The following is a 25054-nucleotide window of genomic DNA, read 5'->3' on the forward strand; positions in this document are numbered from 1 at the left end:
CATCCTATTAAAAAGATTAAATCTTGAGGTTGGCATTAGTGGTACTGCATTTGAGTGGAGTTTTTCGGTGGAAATTGGTGAATTTTCATTAAGCTCACTTGTGGGGTACCTCAGGGCTTTATTTTGGTTCCATTTTTATTCTCACTGTATTTCCTCCCTCTTCGTTTAATATTTGATTCTCACAAAGTTTTTTACCACATTTATGCAGAAGACAAAGCTTTATTTCCTCTAAAATCAGTTTCCGATTCAGTGTCCTCCTTGCTGGGTTGTTTAGAAGACTTCAAGGAGTGGATGGAAAATAATTTTCTACAGTTGAATGAAAAAAAAAAGAATGAAGATACACTCTTAAAAATAAAGGTGCTTTACAATGCCACAGAATAACCTTTTTGTCTAAATGGTTCCATAAAGTACTTTTAACATCTTTCTGTTTCACAAAAAGTTATTTGTGGCTAAAGAAGTTTTTTTTTTTTCTTTTCAGATTATAAAAAAAGGTAAGAAAGAGGTGGTTTTTAAAGAACATTTGACTGAATGGTTCTTTGTAGAACCAAAAATTGTGCTTTGAAGAACCTTTTGAAACACCTTTATTTCTAAGAGTGTATATTGGTTGACCCTTCTCACCTTTTACACAATTTAAGACCTACTCTGGGCCCTTCTGAAGAAAACATCCGTAAAAATGTAAAAAATCTGGGAGATATTTTTGATCCTGAATTAAAATTTAACAAACAAATTAACTCTGTAGTCAGGGTGTTACGACTCTCTCCGACGGCCACCGGAGGACACCTTCACCGGAATACTGACATTCTCATTACCCACATTACCCAGCAGCCCCATACCTTGGACTAATCACCACCAGGTGTTCCTCATTCCCGGCACTATATAAACTGTATCCAAACGCACACTCACTGCGGAATCTTGTTTAGCCTGTCTTCCAATTCTAAGCGTTATTTCCTGTCTGTCTTCCCGTGTATTACCTTGACCTGTTCTGATTCTGCCGATCCTCTGCGCCTGCCTTACTGACCCCTCGCTTTGTCCTTGACTCTTCTACTGTCTGCTGCCTGCCCTGATTCAAGCCTGGTAATCAACCTTGTTTATGTCTGTTTCTGATATCCCTGATGCTGTTGTTCGAACCATGCCTGTTAACACTACGAGTTCTTAATAAACATTGCACATGAATCTGAATGTCTGTTTTTTACAGCTTAAGGGTCTTCACAAGCTGAAACGTTTTCTTTGTTTTAATGATTTAGAGGTTGTTATTCATGCATTCATTTCAACCAGACCGGATTACTGTAACTCTCTTTATGCTGGAATTAACCAGTCTTCACTATCATGTTTACAACTGGTACAAAATATAGCTGCTTGCTTTTTGACAGGGACAAAAAAGAGGCAGCATATTACCCCTGTGTCAGTTTCACTTCACTGCTTACACTGGTTACACAGTTGATTTTAAGGTTTTTGTTTTTGTATTTAAAGCACTTCATGGTCTTGCCTCAATTTGCATTTCAGATCTTCTCATTTTCTATTGTCCTTTTTATTCAGGCTTTTGCTTAACTTGAGAATACTTTCTTTTTTATTGTGTTTCTTTTGTATTGATGATGTTTTGCTTTATGTGAGCGGAGGCCAATGCCACCTAAGGGGTAAACGTGGTTCATACACGCTCCCAACTACAGGGTTTCCAACCAAATGGAAAAGACAAGCAGAGATGTGTACAATCTTTATTTGATGTTCAGAGATAAGAGAATATATATTATAAAAATCACACCAGTTGAGGGAACAATGCAAAAGTACAATTACATTCACACAAATTAAATAAATAAATAAATAAATAAATACTGATGTTATACAGCGGTCACCTGTAAAATCGGATCTTGGACACGACAGTCAATATCAATATCCCATGGGATGAGTTAACATTTGGGAATGGAAAAAAAATTTAAAGTCAAACCACACCATCATGCAATTGTATAACAAACACCACAATCCACACAGTAAGCAAACGAAATAAATCAAATAAATCAAATAAATCCTCCCAGTCCCAATGGCAATCCGTGATGGTACAAGGAATTGACAAAAGATCTCAAGAACACAATTCACAAGCAACAACAAATCAAAGAAAATACAATGAAATCAAATTATAACAAAAGTATCAGATTCAAGAAGAACTATTAAATCGACCAATATAACAAAACACTTATCAGAAAAGAAAGTACAATTAAACCAACCAATATAACAAAATTAATCCAAACCAAATAATCTCAACGTACACACACACGCACGCACGCACCCATGCACCAAGCTCACTCAAACACGCGCTTGTATCAACACACGTTTACATAAAACCCTGTGCACATAACCGTGTGCGTTTGTCACAGTAATCAGTGGGACTTGAGCGCACAACTTCTCCCGTCTCCACAGCACCACACCACTGGTCGCCGTAACGAGCCGCCACACAGCAGCAAAACAACAGCGGGCAGATATCTATAAAATAATTACCCAATTAGGCCATCAACCCCACATTCACTAACTAAAATTACATCTCCGATTAAAAACAACACACAAAGTACTATATAAACTTACCTACAGCACAATTGACTGGCCCTCGGTACGATCGGTAAGAACAGCCACCAATATGGCCTTGATCACACTTCCAATGTTTAGTTGGACATTCACAGGCCCACGGCAAGAGTCAAAAGAAGTGAATTTCCCACTTATGCTCAATGCTTAACGCATATTAGGTAGCTTCTCTTTCTGCGACACAATAACGCCACCTGCATACCATGCCGGAGGGAAAACGGACGTAAAAGTAAATCTCCGCGTTTTTAAAGGGGCCGTGAGCTTCTGCCCGGCTCCACCCACCTTAAAGGGTCACCCCATTACATTCACTTATTGTATTATTTCAAATTTTATATTGTCCTTAATGCTTTCGTTAGTTGATATTTCTGATGTTTTGGCTGTGCAGCACCTTGGTCAGCACTCGTTGGTTTTAAGGTGCTATATAAATAAACCTTGACCGACTAAAGTTTGACTGACTAATTGACTAAAAATCGAACATCCATTCATCCATTAATTAATTCATCAATTACACATTCAACTGACTGATTGACCATTGAGTCCAATTCCTTCAGTGTCCATAACTTGTCCATGTGGAGATATGGTGCTTGAAAACATGTAGCTAACACACATAAAAAAAAAAAAAAAATTATATATATATATATATATATATATATATATATATATATATATATATATATATATATATATATATATATATATATATATATATATATATATATATTCTCGCTCTTTCTTTTGAACCGTAGGAGATAACCCTCTTGATAAATATTTTATCTCATTTACTTCTATCCCCTATTCCTTGATGCTGTGGGCAAGAAACAGTCGTCAAATACACAACTACAATATAAATTCCAAATTAGCATAGTAATAACACTACGTCAAGTTGTGCAAGTACCATTGTGATGAGGAGCCTCACTTATAAATCCGAACACTTATCTTTGTCCCACTTGCGAGCAGATGAAGACAAAACAGGGAAAGATAGAGGAAAGAAATACAGAGTTTAAGTATTTTCTCTGCGGACCGTAAAAATTTGATTTACTCTTGTTTTCATTCTCCATCTTTTTGAACTGGATAACATTATTATTACACTATATGAGTGTTGTCATCACTGTGGCCCAGTTTTTACAAAGCACCTACACCCACACATCCTACACCAGATAGATAAATTGTAGCCCCATTTTGGTACAAGCATATGAAGATACTCAAGCACATATTATAAAATGTATCCGAAAGCTTTAAGTATGTGTGGGCTTACACAAAGGAGTCCTTCCTCCCACGGCCAGTGGAGAGTAAAAGAAATCAAGCTGACTCAAAGAGTACCGACTTCCGAGCGCCGAGGGGAAGAGGGAATCATTTCCCCCCCATTGTTAGCATGCAATGTGAGATTACTGTTGGGACCCTGGGGCCACATATTCTCTCTCCATGAGTGCCTGGGAGCGGAGGAGTCTGTGATTTTTGCATGCATGTTAAAGTGCACCAGTCTGCCTGCATTCTCCACCAGCGTTAAGCTTCAGACCATATATCATCCACTTCTACTTGTTGATCTGACACTTTCATCATGAAGATGCTGGAGAGATATGGGCCTATGGGCCGACTTTGGGGAAGTCGTGGCCTAATGGTTAGAGAGTCGGACTCCCAATCGAAAGGTTGTGGGTTCGAGTCCCGGGCCGGCAGGAATTGTGGGTGGGGGGAGTGCATGTACAGTTCTCTCTCCACCTTCAATACCACGACTTAGGTGCCCTTGAGCAAGACATCGAACCCCCAACTGCTCCCTGGGCGCCACAGCATAAATGGCTGCCCACTGCTCCGGGTGTGTGCTCACAGTGTGTGTGTGTGTGTGTTCACTGCTCTGTGTGTGTGCATTTCGGATGAGTTAAATGCGGAGCACAAATTCTGAGTATGGGTCACCATACTTGGCTGAATGTCACTTCACTTCACTTCACTACAGGAATGAAACGGTTCACATGAGCCTGTTTCATCTCCTGCGCACCCTGCCTGCATGATCAGGTCCCTGAAAAAGAGGGAAATAAATTGAAAGCTTTCCACGGTGGTACGAAAGACAGGCAGGCATTTTGGGAAGGGTACAGCTTGTGATGGAGATATCTTTTAATCCTTTTTTCATCATTTATTTGCTCCTCGTATGAGAGAAGATAATGTGGCTGAACATGGAGGATGAGGATAAATCATCAGACAACAGGTGAAATGGTATCAATATTCATTCAAGGTGATCCAGATTGTTTTTTTATTTGAAAACTGGGGCCATTTTTAGTCAAATGGTCATTACAACATTAATTGTTTTATTTTATTTTGAGTATTATTTGACTGATGAAGTACAATGAATCCTGTGATTTTTCCCCCCAAACCAGTTCAGCACACACCTCTTCCCACAGTTGATTCTGAATATTTAATTCGACGTGTCAATCACTGTGCTTATCGCCTACACAAAAATGAACATAACCCTACACCTTAGCATAGCATTGGTACCATACTGATAGACAACATTACCATTTGTAGGATGTGAACAGAATCCACGAAGACTGAAGTTTTGTTTACAGATGACTGTGTGACTGAAAGAACAAATATGATTTATTATAGACATTTTTGGTGCTGTGCTTGTGGTCTTTTGCCTTGCATTTCCACAGCATGAAGTTGAAGGTTGTACATATTTATGAATGAACATGTCATTTTAAAATCTTAAATTTTAACACCCGCTTTGAACATTACAATCCTCATGATAATTTATGTTAACTCTACAATAAATTAATCCACTTCACTAGCTGTTTACTCTACAAGAGTGATGTTATAGAAATACAGCAAAAACGGATGCTCATAGACATAATTGTAAAGATGGCTGCACACTTGTTTCTCTGACGCGTAGGCTCTATAACCACATGGTGTATTTACAACATCTATCAGCAGTGGCTGATGCTAACCAACCAAATCTCGAACCATTGATAGCAAAACTGGCTTCACTTAAAGGTGCAATAGGAGATCTTGGAAAATGGAACATTAGCCAGATAGCACTGATTGCAATGTCCCACCCTCCTGCAATCGCCGTCCCCCCTGAACGCATTTAAGCTCACAGACCAGAATACCAAAGACAATCTTACTACAATAGGCTACATCAGCGGTTTCCAATTCCAGTCCATCTTCCGAAGTGAAGTAAACCCCTGCTCAGGGAGTAGGGAGCAATGAACATGGTGTAGGGATTTTATCAATTGGAACACTGATCATTCACGTTGCTCTTGTTGGTCATCTGAATCAGGTGTGTTAACTAAGCAAGACATGAAAAATATTTGCGCGAGCACTGGAATTGGGAACCGCTAGGCTACATCATGTCATTAACCAGCGAGAAAACTTTAAAAGTACTACAATATCAGGAAGGAAGACTGGGTTGTTGATGTTTCTCTACCATTCTAGCTCTGTCTGCACAGCGTGCGTGAATGTGCTAATGATGTATTCTGTCTGCGCAAATAGTGTGTGCAGAGGTATGCAGATACATACATTGACAGGCAGGTAGGAAAGCTATTTAAACGCTCGAATCGAATCAAATCATACATTGGACATACATTTCTGGGTCCTACCCCTTCCACAGAATATATAAATACAGATAAATAAATTTAAAACACTTAACTAAATGATTGCTCTCGGGATTTGAGGAGACTTTGAACCAGTATAACAAAAAAATGTCAATCATCTATTACACCTTTAATGACTTAAAGCTACAATAACAAGCAGAACCCTCTGTTGGTCAAAACAAACACTACATGACTGAAGCAGAACCCACAGCTCTGCTGTGGGACCTTTCTTGTCAAATAACATTTCATTGTACGAGCCATTTTGAATGCACAAAAAAATAAATAAATAAATAAATAAATAAATAGATAAAAATTAAAAATAAAAAAGGGGACATTTTTTTTGGTAGATAGACCACCAAAAATGGGTACTACCCCTGGATAATGGTCACCTTATAGTCCATCTGTTTTGTTTCTGATGTGAAGAGCAGCAGAAAATCATCACTTGGAACCCAAGGTCTTTGCCCTCCCTATTTCCAAGCTCTCTCTCTCTCTCTCTCTCCTCTTTCCACTTTTTCATGTTCTCTGTTTCTCTCTGATCCATGCAAATTTTTGCCAAATCCATCATTCTGTGTAAGTGTGTGTCTTTTACGAATGTGTGCATGTCTGCTTGCTTTTGATTAAATCCAGGGCAAATGTTGCTGCACACACAAAAACATAGCAACGGCAAGGAAATCTTTCAATCTGTCGCCATGGCATAATAATAAAAAGCCATCCATCAGACTGATATTGGCAGGAACAAATTGGGTTGGGGAAACAAAGGCAGCTTGGCTTTGCTCATGCCCATGTGTGTGCATGTTTGTGTGCTTGTGTATTTATGTGGATGCTCCCATTTAGGAATGGTGCACAGAGACGGTTAAAGCAGTTAAAGAGTGCTAAAGAGTTTAGCACAGAGAATGCAAAGCCGCCACGGCAGCCTAACCATTAGCCGAGGTGAGCCCCGTGCATGAAAGTGGAACATTAAGATTTCTCCAGCATTAGGACTGTGACATCTCTAACACAGATGGTTGGTGTGTCTGAGGGATGAGATGAGCAGTGACGCGTACCGCTATTATCATAAAGGTCGCACTTGAGAATTAAAATGTATGGATTTAGACATTAGCATGTATTTAGTTGACAGTTTTTAAGTATTGCCATGAAAAGCACTTGTCAAAAATGTTTGAGAAGTACTTGTTTGAATTCCTGGCTATTGCTGATACATTCTAATATGTCACTGGATATGAATGAAAGGACTCCAAGAGACTCCAATTAATGCGAGACAAATTCCAAAGTCTCACTTTAATTCATTTTGGATTTTGAAAACAAAATTAAAGTTGCCTAAGAAGTCTAGGGTAAATGGATTCAAGCTCTAATCCTCTTTTTTATTTTATTTATTTCCATGAACCATTCTTTTGGCTGTATGCTGTACCTCTAATCTGAGCGTAATTTCTGCCGCATGTCAAACAAGCAACATCTCCTCTGCCCTGTAAACTCTGAACATTTTCCCTGTCTGTAATCCTTCTAAGCTCACCACTCAACCATGTGGTCATCTGGCTGCCTGCACATTTGACAATTTTATCATGTCCCACCACAGGCACAGCTGGGTATGTGCCACTGGAGTCCTGGCAGTTTGTCTGCACGAATATCCTGTGTGCTGTGATGACCTCCTGCCCTGGCCTAGCTTTCTAATCCAGTCCTGTGGTCCTAATCGAGTCCACTGCTTTAGGAATGGAGGAATGAAAACCTTTTTTTTTTTTTTCTTTTTTTTTTAATCACCCAAACTCAAGGCCACACTTTACCTATACATTGTATTGTTGTGGTAACAAAATACAGTGATACTACACTGTAAAAAAAAAAAAAAGGGCCTTAAAAGGGACTATCCAGTTTCAAAAGACAAACTGAAACAAGTACATCAAAAGCACAGTAAACAAAAAAAAAAACAAATAAATTATATATATATATATATATATATATATATATATATATATATATGAATAAATGTAGCCTAATGAAGTCAGGGTGATTCTGTCTTAATTACTTTTTGACTTAAAGGTCACGTTTTTCGTACTTTTTTGAAGCTTTGATTGTGTTTATAGTGTGCAATATAACGGGTTCATGTTTCGCGTGTAGAAAAACAAAAAAAAAACAAAAAAAAAACAGTATTTTTCACACATTTCACCTATCTGTATACCGCTGTTTTCACGGTCATAAAAACGGACTGATGACTTCCTTGTTCTATAAAGTCCCTCCTTCAGAAATACGTAACGAGTTCTGATTGTGCCAGCGGTTCCTGTGTTGTGATTCGTCACCATCTTAGCGCGCGCTGCCCTCCTGGAAACATGATTTGGCTAGTTTTGAGAAGCAAGTGGGCAGGATTTGTTTTGAAAACCTGGCAATCCTGATCTGAACCATAGACAGTAAAAGAACGCACGTGCTGGAGATGTACTTATAATCACAGGAGCGTTTTTACTGACGAGATGCGCATGAAAATCGCATTCAATTTTTTTGCAAAGCCCTAACATCTAGTTAACAAAGCTAAATAGCATTGCCCTTTGTGTAATAAGTTACAGAAACTGTTAAATGCACCAACTTAAATAATAAAATACACTTACTGGTTGTGGTCCATAAACAACGCCTTCTCCAGACAAAGAGGAACGGAGTTAAAAAATAAATTGTAACCATTAATCTCCAAGTACAGCGTCCCTGGGAAGCCCAAACAAAGGAGATTGGACTCCGAGATGAAAATAACTGTTTTCGACGACATGGCGACAAACACAAACGCAGCTCTTCCTCTTCTCCGTAGGAGCGCAACAAGGCCACGCCCCCTTTTTTGTGTATTCATGTGGGCTGAGGTTAGTCAAAAAAACTGTTTTAGTGATGTCATTACTGCAGGAAGTAAAGGGATGTAGTCCAATGGGTCGTTTTTTGTAGGCAAATTTTGTTAAATAAAATATCTCGCTTGGCATTGAACTTTGAGCTTTAGAATTTTACAGATATTATTTATACTCTAACAACAACAACAACATTACACACTAACTAAAGTTTAAAACATGGGATCACGAAGAACGGGACCTTTAATTTAGATGCTACCACATTAAGCACGTTTTCAGATTACCTGAGAGGAGAGAGGGAAAAAAATACATGAAAAAGAAAATCCCCAATACAACAGCAATACATAATTGTACATTTACACATTTAACATTTCATATTTAATGTTTGTTTGCGGTTTCCTCTTATTCGGGAAAATGGCAAGCAATTTTTGAGTGAAAATATAAATAAAATATATATATATATATATATATATATATATATATATATATATATATATATATATATAATATAAAAAAAAAATATATATATATATATATATTAACAAAATATAAAAGAGGGAAAGGAAAGCGCAATGACACATTTGAATAATAACGATAATCATAAATTAACCAGTTGTTTAGATCTAATATTCTTCTTAATAATTCTGTAGTAGTAGTATTAATTTCAAAAGTCAGGGCATTATAGTCATGTTCTAAATATTTTAAGAGTTTTCTTACTTAGTGTTACTCCACCCTAACATGAAAATTTTGTCATTAATCACTTACCCTTATGTGTCACAGCATGGTAGGACGCGCAGAGGAAGAAACAGGGTCTTGGTCAAAATGCAGGGAAATTATTTATTAATTATAAACAGGAACAAAAAGGCCAACGCGGCAAAAACAAAACAGAAACAAAACACATGGAACAAGAGTGGATGCAGCCGACATGAAGACACGAAACCAGCAACCACAGCATACACAAACAACGAATAATACAGCCAGACAGAGTGGTGTGTGAAACGAGAATATATAGTCCATGACAATGAGAAACAGCTGTGTGTGTGATTGAAAGACAGGTGTGCAGAGTGAAGGTAAATGAGTCCGGGAGCAAGGGAGAAACACAGGTGTAGCAACTAAACAGTAATGAGGTGACAAGGTGGGTAGGGTTAGAAAAAGACAGGAGAGAGCACATATGGCACCAAACAAACACAACACTCACAGAAGACAGTGACAGAAAGACAGAAGACTGTGACAGAACCCCTCCCTTAAGGAGTAGATTCCAGACACTCCAAAGTTAGAAACCATGGAGGGAGGCGGAACAGAGGTGGATCAGGGGGAGGGATGGAGGGCCAGGCCCGTGTAGTGGAAGAGGGCCTGGAAAAAGAGGTAGAAATGTTCGCCCCAGGGGAACCGAGAGCGGATGGCGCCGCCTCCAAGGAACTGTGAGCGGATGCCACCGCCGCCTTGGGAGAACTGAGAGCAGAACCCGCCGCCACCTCTGGGGAACTGTGAGCAGACGCTGCCGCCGCTGCTGTCTCGGGGGAACTGTCAGCAGACGCCGCCACCACCTCGGGGGAACTGAGAGCGGACGCCGATTTTTCAAACCTTTTATGGACCTTGAAACTGTTATTTACTTGGCAGTTTATGGGAGAGTCTCAAGTCTCCAGGTTATCAACCAACATATCTTAAATTGTGCTCCGAAGATGAACAGAGCTTTTACAGGTTTGGAACAACATGGGGGTAAGTGATTAATGACAAAACTTTTATTTTAGGGTGGAGTATCCCTTTAACAGAATAATATCATGATACTGCAATGTTATAAATGTTTCTGTTACTTTAGTTCTATTATTATATCAATAGGTTATATCCCAAAACTTTACTTACACATAACTTTTGGCTATGTTGAAGGGGAAAAGAAACATATAATTTAACAGCTCACAAAACAATCCAAATACAACTTCTTTAGCTGGAAAGAAGGCAGAAAATTGACATTGTATGGTTTTCTGTGGAGCCTCAGATAGTGGATGGTTTCCATTTCACAGGCAGGTAGGCATCCTCAGCAGAGGCCAGAAGAGTGCAGAGAGCAGCAGGGTGAAATCGTGGAGGGTCAGGGCAGGGGGAATATGGTGGGACAGCTCCGGTAAATCACCTTCACACCCTCTCAAGGGAGAAGAAAATAGCCATGTTTGTGTGCCAGAAACAGAATCACCTCATAGCGCTCAAAGATACTCAGGAGTCTTTTACAGTCGTATAATTAATGCTATGAATGATGTCATTTCATGAGTCAGTTTTTGTGGGTGCTGTGGGATGAGCAGTTGAGGTGTGATTACATTCTGTCCTGATGGTGTGTTATCAGTGCTGGCAGATCAGACACGATTTGATGATGTCATTACAATAATGGATTCATGTTCACATTCATGGTGAACCATCTGTAAGTGCATTTCTATCAGTATAATTTCTCTCAGTATTTATGGTGTGTTTTTATTTCTCATAATTGCAACTTTAAATCACAATCATTGGTATTTTACGTAGTATCACTGAGATAGGCTACTAGAGTTTGTTTTTGTTGTTGTTGTTTACAAGAAAATTTCAGACATTCTCCTTTAAAGGTTCACATTTATTTGTATTTATTTATTTTTGTCTGTAGTTTTTATTATTTTGAGAAAATTTGTATTTCTTTATTTTTTTCCCCATTTTGATTTAAATTTGTCTTAAGTTTTAGTTATTTTGTTGATTTTTGTTATGCCTATATTGTTATTGTTTTTATTTTATTTGTTTTATTTTACTTTATTTTATTTATACAGTATTTAGACTATGAAATATTCAGATTTTAGTAGCTTTATTGGGATGGTAAAAAAGCTTTACGTTGCCAAAACAATGCTAGTGCTCTGCTCCTGTGCTGTTGAGCATTATCACATTTACAGGCAACAATGGGCAGCGAATCAGGCAGTGATTAACAATGCTCAGATCCAATGGTGCTTGGAGAGCATTGCATCCAGTGGGGGGTGGGTAGCTGGTTTAGGTACGAGAGGGGCACCTCAGCCAATGAGCCCACCCCCTGTGCACAGCCCTGGTTTTAATAGTAATTTTAGAAGTGCATTAGTGTATAATTTCAAGTAATTAGTTTTAAGTGGTTTATATTTTTAGTCAACTATAATAAGTAGTGCTCAGAATGCATTTAGTAAGTTTGATGTTTTTATATCTTGGAAATTGATACTTGGTTGTATCATATTGCAACTTCATATTTCATTATCATCTATCTATCTGTCTATCTGTCTATCTATCTATCTATCTATCTATCTATCTATCTATCTATCTATCTATCTATCTATCTATCTATCTATCTATGCCCAAGATGAGACAGATAAATGTCTTCCATTGTCAATATCCCTCATTATAACTACATCCATATTTGGAGGTACTGCAACAAATAAAATGTCATCATCATCATCATCATCTTCATCATCATCTTCATCATCATCATCATCATACATATAACCCATCAGAATATTCCAGAAATGTGACATGCCAGACATTTCATTCAGCAGTTGATTCCCAGGACCCTCAAAATTACAGAAAACAGGAAATGGAATTCTAGATAGTTTAGGTTTCATTGAAAGCTCCATCTCCTTGGCAGATCTCCTAGGATTGCTTGGATTTGTATCCTGTTGTTGTAGCTTAATTAGTCGAATTCCTTAGCCCGAGAGCCACCTGTGTGCAACACCTAAAACAGACATGTTTTGGTGCATTCCCTCCCGTTCTCGACACAGACTAATGCCTGCTCAACTGGGATTGACTGGCATTTACACAGAGGGCCAAAACAACAGCAGTCGTGTAAACACCCACTCACAAACACACACAAACAGATACATGCCTCTGACAAGTACACACACATCCACACAGAAGTTCCCTTGTGCCTTGTGGAAAAAGACATCCGAATAACAAGCAAATCAAACTAATTCCTCACCGGGCTGTTAAACACAATTAATTAAGAACAACAATCATTCACTAAAATGAAACTTTAATCAGTTTGATAGTGGTTCTTATTTTTGCCCAGATGATACATTTCAAGGGATTACATGTTACTGACATATATATATATATATATATATACATATAAAAAAATAACAGCTTGTCTTCCTGCTTAACACCAGTAAAGTAAAGCTGCTGATATAATTTGTTACTTGGGAGAAGCAGCAATACTCTAATTTCAGGAGATTGTCATCTGCTTATTTGATTTTCCATGTTCAATTCTGGTAAGGTTGCACAGATTGAAGAGCATCTAAGTCTAAACTGTATATCAGAGACTGCATTAGCTGCAGCTAGAAAAAAAAAGGTACATAGGGATCCATGACAACATTTGATGATTTACAACTGGTTAAAGTCTCTTTATGCTAATCACCTAGGGCACACAGGTACACTTTTTTAACATTTAAAGGCATGGCTCACCTAAATCTCCATTTACCAGCAGTTTCAAGCCAAAATGAATAACTTGTATTATAAATTTTTCCCAAACAAATTATGATTACAGAAGTACTGTAGACTATCAATTAATAAAGACTTGTTTTTGTACAGTTAATTTCATGTTATGCCACAACCTTAAAACACTTTACCATAGTCCATGACTTGTATACTAATACATTTTGACATTTGCATCACATAACCAGCTCCATATGTCTGGCTTTTCTGACATAGTAAACTTGCTCAGTGATACACCTGGTATATCATTACACTTGTGATGCATACTGCATACGAGAACTGTGAAAAAAAAAAAACGATTTTCAATAAAAGGGATCAAAGAAAGAAAAGCAAGATAAAATTATGTGGTTGCTTCAGCAAATGTGTTTTATCTCACATTTGCTTTTGGTAGCACTATAATTTAGGTTTGAGTGAAGCTGATACATTGTTTTCAAATGCAATAGAGCATTACCCATTTAGTGCCACTAACCAGACATTTCATTCCTGAACTGCTATAATATAAGCAACAACCGCTTCAATACAGTTTTCCAGATTCATGTTCAGATAAAACTTTTATGGACACTCATTGGACATTTTACTTTAAAAGTGCTGCAAAATGTGCAAGAAGACGAACCATTTAGTAAAAAGTACACCACAGCCACATTTTTACAGTGAGTCTGGATTCTTATTTACTCAGCCTCATGTCATTCCAAATCTATACAGCATGTTTACTTCTGTATATATCTTGAAGAATGTGTCAGTTGCTTCAAAAAGTATGCAAATACACCAACAATGTATCATGAAAGAGGTTTATATGACTCATGTAATTCCTAGCCATGTTTAGCTTTATGTCAGGAACAAGCCAAAATAATTCAGTAAAATGATAATAGGTCACTTTCATTAGTGAACAAATTGTGGTTTTGAGTTGGATCTTGTCAATTAATCAGTTAATATTTAATTCTCACTGAATTAATGAATCAATGCAGGTCCAGATTCAGCTGAAAGCTCGGTGGAGCAGTCAATCTGTAATGTCATGGAAAGGACAAGCAGCACATTATTCTAAACTTCACCTTTTTAAGTCCCATGCAAGAAAGTCAATCAGAGGTTTGGAATGACATGATGGGGAGTAAAAGACAGAATTCCATTTTAACTTTGTCTTCATCATAATTTTTAATATTCTAACATTTTATTTTACTTTTCCCACTGAATATTAAATCACCATTACAAGTTAAATAAAGACATCACCTGTGGATTTTCTGAATAAACTGATCCAGTCAGATCTTGGCAGCATTTGACCTCGGCTCTGCTGGCGTGAGTGTTAAAGACTCCTGCCTGCTCTGTCTGGCTCGTCATCTGTCCGTTTTCTCCTTGACTCCATGTCCAAACCTATTTACTAGTGACTCATTTTAGAGGATGACAGTATTTTAGCAGCTTCACAAAAATATCAGCTAAATATAACTCCACTTCATCCGTTGCGATTTGCGAAAGCGAGCACAGGATCAAACCCTCCGCTCCATATGTAACGCGTCACAGGTTTGATGGGCATTGGCATGTTTTAGAACGCAGATGGTCAAAATCACATTTTTAAGCATGTGAACAGATAAATGTTCTCTGGGAAGAACTGTTGCTAGGCTGGTTGTACTTCAAGTTAGTTTGACTTAAGGCGAAAACATTGGGTGTTATATATGTATATTTCCATCATGATTTTTTTTTTTTTTTTTTACTGAAAAACATATATCTTGGGGTTCTTTTCAGGTTGCATGCAGAAAGACATTTGTTTCTTTTGTCAGCTAATCAATGTGCCCACAGCTACCAATACAGTGACCCACACAGAGGTCACACGCACCTTTATAGGCTCTCCACCAAAACTCAACCATATATATGTAATCTACTGTTTTTGCGAACAAAACCCTTCTACATTCACTTAATCTTTTATGTAGGAATTACTATTTTGAGTTTGAACTTTTGAATCAATAATTTACTCAGGAAATCAGTCTGACGTATTCGATTCTCAAATTCAACTCATTGTATCAATGGTTCAGACAGACAATTTTATTTACTTTTTGTGAATAATTATTTATTCTGTAATTTAATGAGCAAATCTGACTGATTTTAATATATTTTATAAGCACAAGCATAAATGCATGTAATCCTCCCTTCATCGCTCTTTTTTGCACATAAAACCCACCTGCATTTGCTTGTGTTCTCCTTCACTTTTGTGAAGGAATCATTGTTTTAAATGAATCAGTTATTTAGAAGATCTTAATTCAGGCAGATATAACTCTCAAATTCAACTGACCATCAATGATTCAGACAGTCACAAAGGTTTTTGATTGAAACAGGTCAGTGGAGTGGATGGTCAATAGTAAATAATGACTTATTCTGGAAAATTTTGACTAAATATGACCATTTTTAACATCCAATATACCTTAATTGACAGAGTGTGTTTACACAGTTACTCACTTTTAAAATAAATCAGCATTATTTTATTGTTTATTTTTTATGTTTAATTTGTAAATGTAAATTTTTTATTCCTTTTAAAAAAATGATACTTCATATAAATGTTATAAATCACTTTATTCTGCAAAACTTTATAATAGGGTCCCATTTTTTAACATCAATGCATAACATTAACAATTAGCAATACATTTGTTACTATATTTATTCATCGTCAATAAAATAATATTAAAAGATAAACTTTTGATTCCAATAACATATTAATAAATGCAGAAATTAACATTAACCAATATTAATATCTGCTTTATAAGTTTGTTTGTGTTTTCATTGAATATTTGTGATAACTAATGTAGTTAACTAATTTTAACAAGTGGAACCTTGTTGTAAAGTGTTACCCCTTAATATAATATTACAATTTAATATATGCAGAAATTTGAAAACCAAGATTAAAAAAATAAAAAAAAAATAAAAAAAATAACTGTTGAATAATCTATGTTAACAATTGTGTAATGTTAATGTAGTCTGCTTCACACATTCAGATCAACAGCATTAACTTAAAGATGGTAAACTTGATCACTCAACTGCATTGTAGACACTGAGGTGTTCATGCTGTCCAAGCAATAAATACACATCCTTGAATGAACCCCATAACCGCTTGGGTAATGCCAATGGTGTAAGAATTTTCAGGGGCGACCAACATTCTGATTTAAAATCAGATCTAAATGATTCTTCATAAGTACAAAGTTTATATCTGAACCCTCTACATCATATTTTGACGTCCATCTCAGGGGGGATCGAGCCTTCTTTAGGAGGGTCAGATGTCACACACAGCTTTTCAGTCTTGCTCTCCACCCAAAAACCACATATACATGTAATATTCTCCCTTTATCTCTCTCTTTCCCAGCTGCGTTTGCTTGCGTTTGCCTACAGTTTTGTGACGGGACCTTCACCTGGAGGTGAAATTGTCACACGTGCGAGTTATTTACTGTAAACTCCAAAAGTAATAAAAACAAACCACACTTAATATGTTTTATGAAACTCCAGAACAACATTGCCGGCATCCATCTTCAAAGATTATATTCTGACAGGGGAAACATGCCATTGGGCATAACATCAATAAATGCTCAGAGCATATATTTTTTTCTTATCTTCTGCTGTTTGTTTTGCAGTTTTCTTTTTGCATTCCTGTCCTTGGGTGGAAAGACAATTCCATTTGCTATGATGGTCCACTGAAAACTGGAAGTAAAGGATGCAGCTCTAGTTTTTCAGCGAGCAAAGCTTTTCCTGCGTGAACACACATATGAAATTGATCCAGTTGGAATCAGGTATTAATGCCATCTCAGCGCTCCTGCTCTACCTGGTTAATCCCCTGAAATACATTGGATTTGAGTATGGAAAGCAATTTTCCTTGCTGTAATAGATGAAAGAATTTGAGTGGCACAGTGTCACAGGTTACATGATGGAGTGTCATCGTCCAAGCATGACCAGATATCAATCACCCGTCTGACGTCCAGGGTGCATGCCTTCAGCCAACAATGAGACAGCACAAATGTAGGGTGTTCTTAACAATAAAGGGTCAAAAATCTAAATCAAATCTGAATCAATATATATTGTGAAAAAAAAAAAAAAAAAAAAAAATATATATATATATATAATATATAATATTAGTGATGCACGGGTCAGATTTTTTTTTTCCAACCCACGGGTCCTGCTTTTCTGAAATTATTTGTCTTGCCCCGCAAATAAAGAAAAGTTTCTTTACCCGGCCCGACCGAACCCACGAGGATATCACGCAAGTTACATTGCTACGTAGACATTCGTATTGTAACCTTATCAAGAACCTAATAAAATATGAGATATATGCCGTTATTTTACTGACAAATGTCGAGAGCGAATTTTTGTAGCACGAAAGTACATTAATACAATGTGTGAGCGTAAATCTCTCCGCTCGCGTGTGGATTTTCTTTGCTTTTGGACAAAACTGGATGCGGTTTATCTGGATGATGGCGCCTGTGTTTGGCGATGCGTCTGTCACTTCTGTCACTTCTCTGCTCTCACGTACATTTGTAATCCTCCTTGTAATATTACTTGTGTCAACCCTATCAACCACCAGCTATGTCTCTGCAATCATACGATACGATCGGGCCGCGTTGTTCCGCATTAAGGCACATATGCAGGACTTGTGTATTACCTGGGACAGATATTATGAGTTTTTCCCTCCAAAACTGGAGTGCCAAGCGCCATCATCGGAATACCTTCTGCTTACTCGGCGCCGTGGCAGGAGAAGGAAGCGGGGATCCAGGGCTGGGGTTCAAGTCTGGAGGAGAAAGTGGCGATCCCGTGGATTTTCTCCCGGGCCGAACGGATCCAGAGCCCCCGGGAGTGAGCGGTGCCTGAGGCCGGTTCCGGTCTGCGAGTCAGATCGGGACGCGATCTGTGCATCGTCACCTGTGTGGTGCACCTCTGACCGGATCTTCCCGTCCCGTCCCGCTTGCCATCGTGCACGCCGTCAGCGTGCCCTGTGCCCGGTTACCTGTCGGACGGATCATGCCATCCAGCCTGCCCCAGGACAGCCCTTGTCATGCACGCGCACTACAAGGATTACACTTATCAACGCGCGCTCCATTGCGAACAAGGCTTTTACTTTGAATGACCATTTCACTAATGAGAACTTGGATTTTATGTTTATTACGGAGACTTGGCAGCGGGAGAACGAACACTTTCATCTTAAAGAACTATGCCCCCCAGACTGCTCCGTGTTTGGGACTCCTCGGCTCGCGCGACGTGGAGGCGGTCTTGCGCTGGTCTTTCGGGACTCTTTCTGCTGCAGCTTGACGGACACAGCTTCGTTCGACTCATTTGAGATGCAGATGTGTAAGGTTGGGAAAACACACTCCTATTACTGTGTTTTAGTTTACCGACCTCCTGGTCCTGCACGCACATTTCTTGATGATTTCACTGAGTTTTTAACGTCTATCATAAAACTAGATCGCGTTTTAGTCCTTGGGGACTTTAATTTGCATATTGATGATCCCACTTGTTTGAATGCAGCTGAATTGTTGACTACCATGGACTCGTTTAATTTTGTACAGCACGTTTCTGCCCCCACCCATAAAAAAGGTCACACATTAGATTTGGTCTTCTCTTGTGGCCTAACCATTGATAAACTGAGTGTGGAGGATTTTCTAATTAGTGACCATTGTTGTATATCTTTTAATTTGTCACTTATCACGATGCCTACTGTCTGCAATGTTGTAACACAAAAACGCATCATTAGTGAGACAACACTTAGTGATTTCTCTGCCTCCTTTGACTCTCGCTCCTTTGTTGATTGTGATGATGTTGATTCATTTGTGCAAAGTTTCAACAACCACTGTCTGTCGATTTTGGATATGGTAGCGCCTGTTAAAAACATTTCAGGGTCACATAAAAAAGCCCTCCCATGGATGAATGATAACATTTGTAGTTTTAGGAGAAAATGTCGTAAGACTGAGCGTCTGTGGAAAGCAACTAAATTGGAGGTACACAGACTCCATTTAAAAGATATGATACTGGATCTGAATGAACTGATAAGGCAGGCTCGCTCGGCTTATTTTTCCAATCTTATTTCAGGTAATAAGAAAAAACCTAAGGTCTTGTTTGACACCATCGAAAATCTAACTGCACCTTCAGCTCCTCTTGTGCCTGTGTACACTCATGAGGACTGTAACAACTTTTTGTCGTTTTTTGTGAACAAAGTACAAGACATTAGGGCCAGTGTTAAAGTTCCCATAATCACTGTGTGTTCTACTGAATTTTCAATGGTGTTGTCTTGGTCGTCCTTCACTCCTGTCAGCCTACAGGAGGTGAAGACCTTAATAGGAAATATGAAACCGTCTTCAAGCCCTGCTGATATTGTCCCAACACCTCTATTGTTGAAAATGTTTGATATTGTTGGCCCCTGTATGGTAAAAATAATTAACCTGTCACTTGCATCTGGCTCAGTCCCCAACTACTTCAAACACGCTGTGGTAAACCCGATCCTTAAAAAGCCGAATCTTGACCCCTCAGAACCTCATAACTATAGGCCCATATCAAAACTTCCATTTATTTCAAAAATTTTGGAAAAAGTGGTGGCAAGCCAGCTGACCTCCTTTATGGAGCAGCACAACTTGTTTGATATTTTTCAATCTGGTTTTAGAAAATTGCACTCCACTGAAACAGCTCTTATTAAAGTCTCTAGTGATGTGATGATGGCAGCGGACACTGGCCGCTACACTGTACTTGTACTTCTCGATTTGACTTCCGCTTTTGACACGGTAGATCACAGTATACTGATCAAACGGCTTCACAATGAAATGGGACTATCTGGATCTGTCCTCCAGTGGTTCTCTTCCTATATTCATGACAGAACCTTTAATGTCGCTATAAACAATGTACAGTCAGATGTGACCAATTTGACCTGCGGAGTGGCACAAGGGTCAGTTTTGGGCCCTATTTTGTTTTTACTGTACATTTTGCCACTTGGTCATATTATGGGTTGTTTTAAGGATGTTTCATATCATCTCTATGCCGACGATGTCCAGTTGTACTGTTCTTTCAATGATGCTGAGTTCCATCGTTTATCACTGTTTTTAGAGTGTGTGTCCTCCATTAAAGACTGGCTGGCCTCTAACTTTCTGCAGATAAATGCAAGTAAAACTGAAACACTGATCTTTGCTCCAGACCACAAGATCCCGCTGATCAAACAGCACCTTGGCTCTCTTGGCTCTTCTGTTAAATCCAGTCTCAGAAACCTGGGGGTTGTGTTTGACCAGGCCATGTCTTTGGAGATACACTCAAAACAGCTTGTCCGAAACTGCTTTTATCACCTTAGGAATATCTCTAAAATACGCAAAATGTTGTCAAAGAAGGATCTGGAAATTATTATTCATGCTTTTATATCAACTAGACTTGATTATTGCAACTCTGTTTTTACCTTCTTGAATAAGTCAGCCTTGAACAAACTGCAAATGGTTCAAAATTCTGCTGCTAGACTTCTAACTGGTGCCCCCAGAAGGTCTCATATCACTCCCGTTTTATTAGCTCTCCATTGGCTCCCTGTAAAATTCAGGATTGATTTTAAGATTTTAGTGTTGACTTATAGGGCATTAAACAGTCAGGCCCCACAATACATCAAGGACCTTTTGACCCCGTACTCCTCAAGCCGTACTCTTCGGTCCTCTGGCCAGAACCTGCTTATGGTCCCAAAAACTCGCTATAAGACCCGAGGGGACCTGTCTTTTCAGTCTGTTGCCCCCAGACTGTGGAATGCCCTGCCTCTGTCTCTGCGTCTGGCAGACTCTTTTGTCTCTTTTAAAAAAGATTTGAAGACTTGTTTATTTAAGAAAGCTTTTGGTTGATGGGTTTTTTCAGTAGTGTTACTTTGATTTGACTTATGTATATACATTTTTATTGTTTTGTTCTACTTTTCTTGTGTACAGCACTTTGTGATTTTATCTGTGAAAAGCGCTTTAGAAATAAACTTTACTTACTTACTTACTTACTAAACAAACCAAAAAGCATATGAGTCTTAAAATTAATGTAGTCATATAGGCCTATATATATTGTGTACTTGGATTGAGATATATATATATATATATATATATATATATATATATATATATATATATATATATATATATATATATATAGTAGCCTACAGACCAAAAGTTTGGACACACCTTCTCATTCAAAGAGTTTTCTTTATTTTCATGACTGAAAATTGTAGATTCACACTGAAGGCATCAAAACTATAAATTAACACATGTGGAATTATATATGGGATTATATACATAACAAAAAAGTGTGAAACAACTGAAAATATGTCATATTCTAGGTTCTTCAAAGTAGCCACCTTTTGCTTTGATTCCTGCTTTGCACACTCTTGGCTTTCTCTTGATGAGCTTCAAGAGGTAGTCACCTGAAATGGTCTTCCAACAGTCTTGAAGGAGTTCCCCGAGAGATGCTTAGCACTTGTTGGCCCTTTTGCCTTCTGTCTGCGGTCCAGCTCACCCCTAAACCATCTCGATTGGGTTCAGGTCCGGTGACTGTGGAGGCCAGGTCATCTGGCGCAGCACCCCATCACTCTCCTTCTTGGTCAAATAGCCCTTGATGCCTTCAGTGTGACTCTACAATTTTCAAAGTCATGGAAATAAAGAAAACTCTTTGAATGAGAAGGTGTGTCCAAACTTTTGGTCTGTACTATATATATATATATATAATATATATATATATATATATATATATATATATATATATAAACAATAAGTTAATATAACAATAAATGCTTTAATTTATTGGGAGTTTAATTAATTAATTAATTTATTTATAAATCCAGTGTTGTTTCCAGTTCAGTGTTTTATTATTTTCATGAAAATCCACTTAATATTAGCTATAGATTTAATGGCACTCTTCTTTAAAACAGTAAATATACAATTATATTATAGTTACAGTTACATCGTCTGCAAATGCATTAAACCCATACAATATATTTGCATGCAACATACATGGATTTTTTATTTTATTTTGTTTTTATTGACCCGCCCCGCAAATAAAGTGCCTGTTTCTTTACCCGTCCCGCAGAGTCCGCAGGTTATGAGATGACCCGCGCATCACTAATATATATATATATGCATGTGTGATTTCTCAAAACCTTTTTTTATTTTACGCCTACAAGGAAAATTATATGGATGCTATTTAAAAAAAAAAAAAACCTGTTTGAATGTTATCATCTGTTCTCTTATTGACTGAGCAGTGTTTCATTAATCATTAATTAGGAGATGATTACACGTTTGAGCGAAAGATCATCACTTTCAATTACAGTGTCCCTATAAATACCTCCTCCGCCCTTGGCAGAGCAGACACACATATTGCCTGCTAAGCTATGCAAACAGTTGGTTGGATAGGGAGAATGAAGGACAAAGAGCAAATCCGCTCATTTTATTCTCTCTCCTCCAGTCTCTCTTCACTGTCTGTTTGTCAGAACGGCAATTAGAACCTGAGGTAACAAGACCGAGAGCGAATGTGATGGTGTGACTCTTTGAGGTAATACACTAATGGACGTCCCACTGGGCCAAAGTGGTTAAGTGCCGTGAGGAGAAGGTGCCTGAGTAATCGGCCCCGTCATGGCCTTGCCTAGAGCCTGGGGAGTGAATCAGCACAGATGGGAAGCAGACATCAGTCTCACTAGGCCTTCGGGATGGACCACTCCTCCTCTAAGGAACCGTTTCCTCCTTTTTGAAAAGAGAGACTGAGAGAAAGGGAAGGGGTTTCATCAAAGACATAAAGACTTCTTTAGTTTGCTTGGCTTAATAATTCTTGTTTTGTAAGGAAGACGAGTTTTTCATTAGTTTTTCACAATGCTAAATTCGTCTTTGGTCTGTAATAAAATGAAGCCCTTCCTGAAAGAAACGTTAAGGGTGTGGTTTGCGTACTAATATCTCTGTAATTATGTTATTTTTGCACTAATACAAAACTTATTTCCCGCTCGTCCCAGTAACAAAGGCTAATTACTCCCCTAAGGATTCCAGTTTGTTAAAAATAATGTTTAGCTGCTACAGATTCAGGTAGTTCACAATAATTTCTTATTATACTTCCCACAGTAAGCGGCCTGACAATTTGATGATGTTTATAAAAAAATTAAAAAAATAAAATAAAATATAGCTGCAAGTAGCAATTACGGGGCCAAGCACTCCAGCGGCAAATTTAGGAGCCAAGCATGGCACGGAGCATCACACCAAATGCAACAATGAGCAATTAAACCAATTTTAGGATGATTGTAATTGAAATGGCTGAAAAATCATAAATACAACCACTAGTAATAAGATTAAATGGCCTATCACTTTTGACCAACAGGTGGCGCTGTAATCAAATAATTTGTGTGTGTTCTGTGTGAGATGCCAATAAAACACAAAAAGTTTAGTGTCAATATGCTAAAGCATTGCAGAGATACAGCCTGAAGTGTCATTTTGGCATTATGCTTCAATTTCGTTGCGGTGGTATGGGAAAACGATTTTGTGTATCGATCCAAAATCCAAAACATTTTGTCAGCACAGTCTAAAGATCATATGAATCAATTTTGGTGAAAATCAGACTAACGGTTGATGAGGAGTTCGAAAAAGTAGGTTTACAACATAAGTCAAAATGGCGGACAGGAAGATCGGTTTACTCTGGCATATTTGGTATCTATGTTGTCGACATAAGACAGGGAATATTTTGAGACCAGTTTCATTGCAATAGGCTAATGCATTAAAAAGTTGTTAGCATTTTTATAAGTGTAATTAATCATGGTTAATGAATGGTTTATTACTCTTGACCAATAGGTGGCGCTGTTTCCAAATGTATGTGGCATGGTTAGTGTGAGGTGACGATGACACATACAAAGTTTGGTGCAAATATGTCAAAGCTTTGCAGAGATACAGCCTCAAATGCATTTTGGCAATCTTCCAGCAAATTCGTTGATGGGCTAAATGAGAACCGTTTTGTATATCAACACGAAATCCATAACTTTTTGCCAGCATCGTCTGAAGTTGATCTACGTCAAATTTAGTGAAAATCGGACTAAAGGTGTAGGAGGAGTTTGAAAAAGTAGATTTTCAACATTAATCAAAATGGCAGACAGGGAGTTCAGATTTCCTCCTAAAAAAATTGTATGACTATTGTCTGCAAAACCCAAGGAATATTTTGAGATCAGTTTCATTACAATAGCCTAATGCAATCAAAAGTTATTAGCATTTTTGTAAATTTCATAATTGAAGGTTAATGAATGGTTTATTACTCTTGGACAATAGGTGGCGCTGTTACCAAATTTATGTGGCATGGTCAGGGTGAGGTGCCGATGACACATACAATGTTTGGTGTAAATATGTCAAAGCTTTGCAGAGATACAGCCTCAAATGCATTTTGGCACCCTTCCAGCAAATTCGTTGATACGCTAAATGAGAACCGTTTCGTATATCGACACAAAATAACTTTTAACTTTTTGCCAGCATGGTCTGAAGATGATCCATGTCAAATTTGGTGAAAATCGGACTAATCGTCTAGGAGGAGTTTGAAAAAGTAGGTTTTCAACATTAATCAAAATGGCGGACAGGAAGTATTGCCAATTTTGGCATAATTGGTATCAATGTTCTTGGCATGACCCAAAGAATATAGGGAGACCATTTTAATTTCAATAGTCTAATA

This window comes from Carassius carassius, chromosome 13, assembly GCF_963082965.1.
Source record: "Carassius carassius chromosome 13, fCarCar2.1, whole genome shotgun sequence".
NCBI lineage: Eukaryota > Metazoa > Chordata > Actinopteri > Cypriniformes > Cyprinidae > Carassius > Carassius carassius.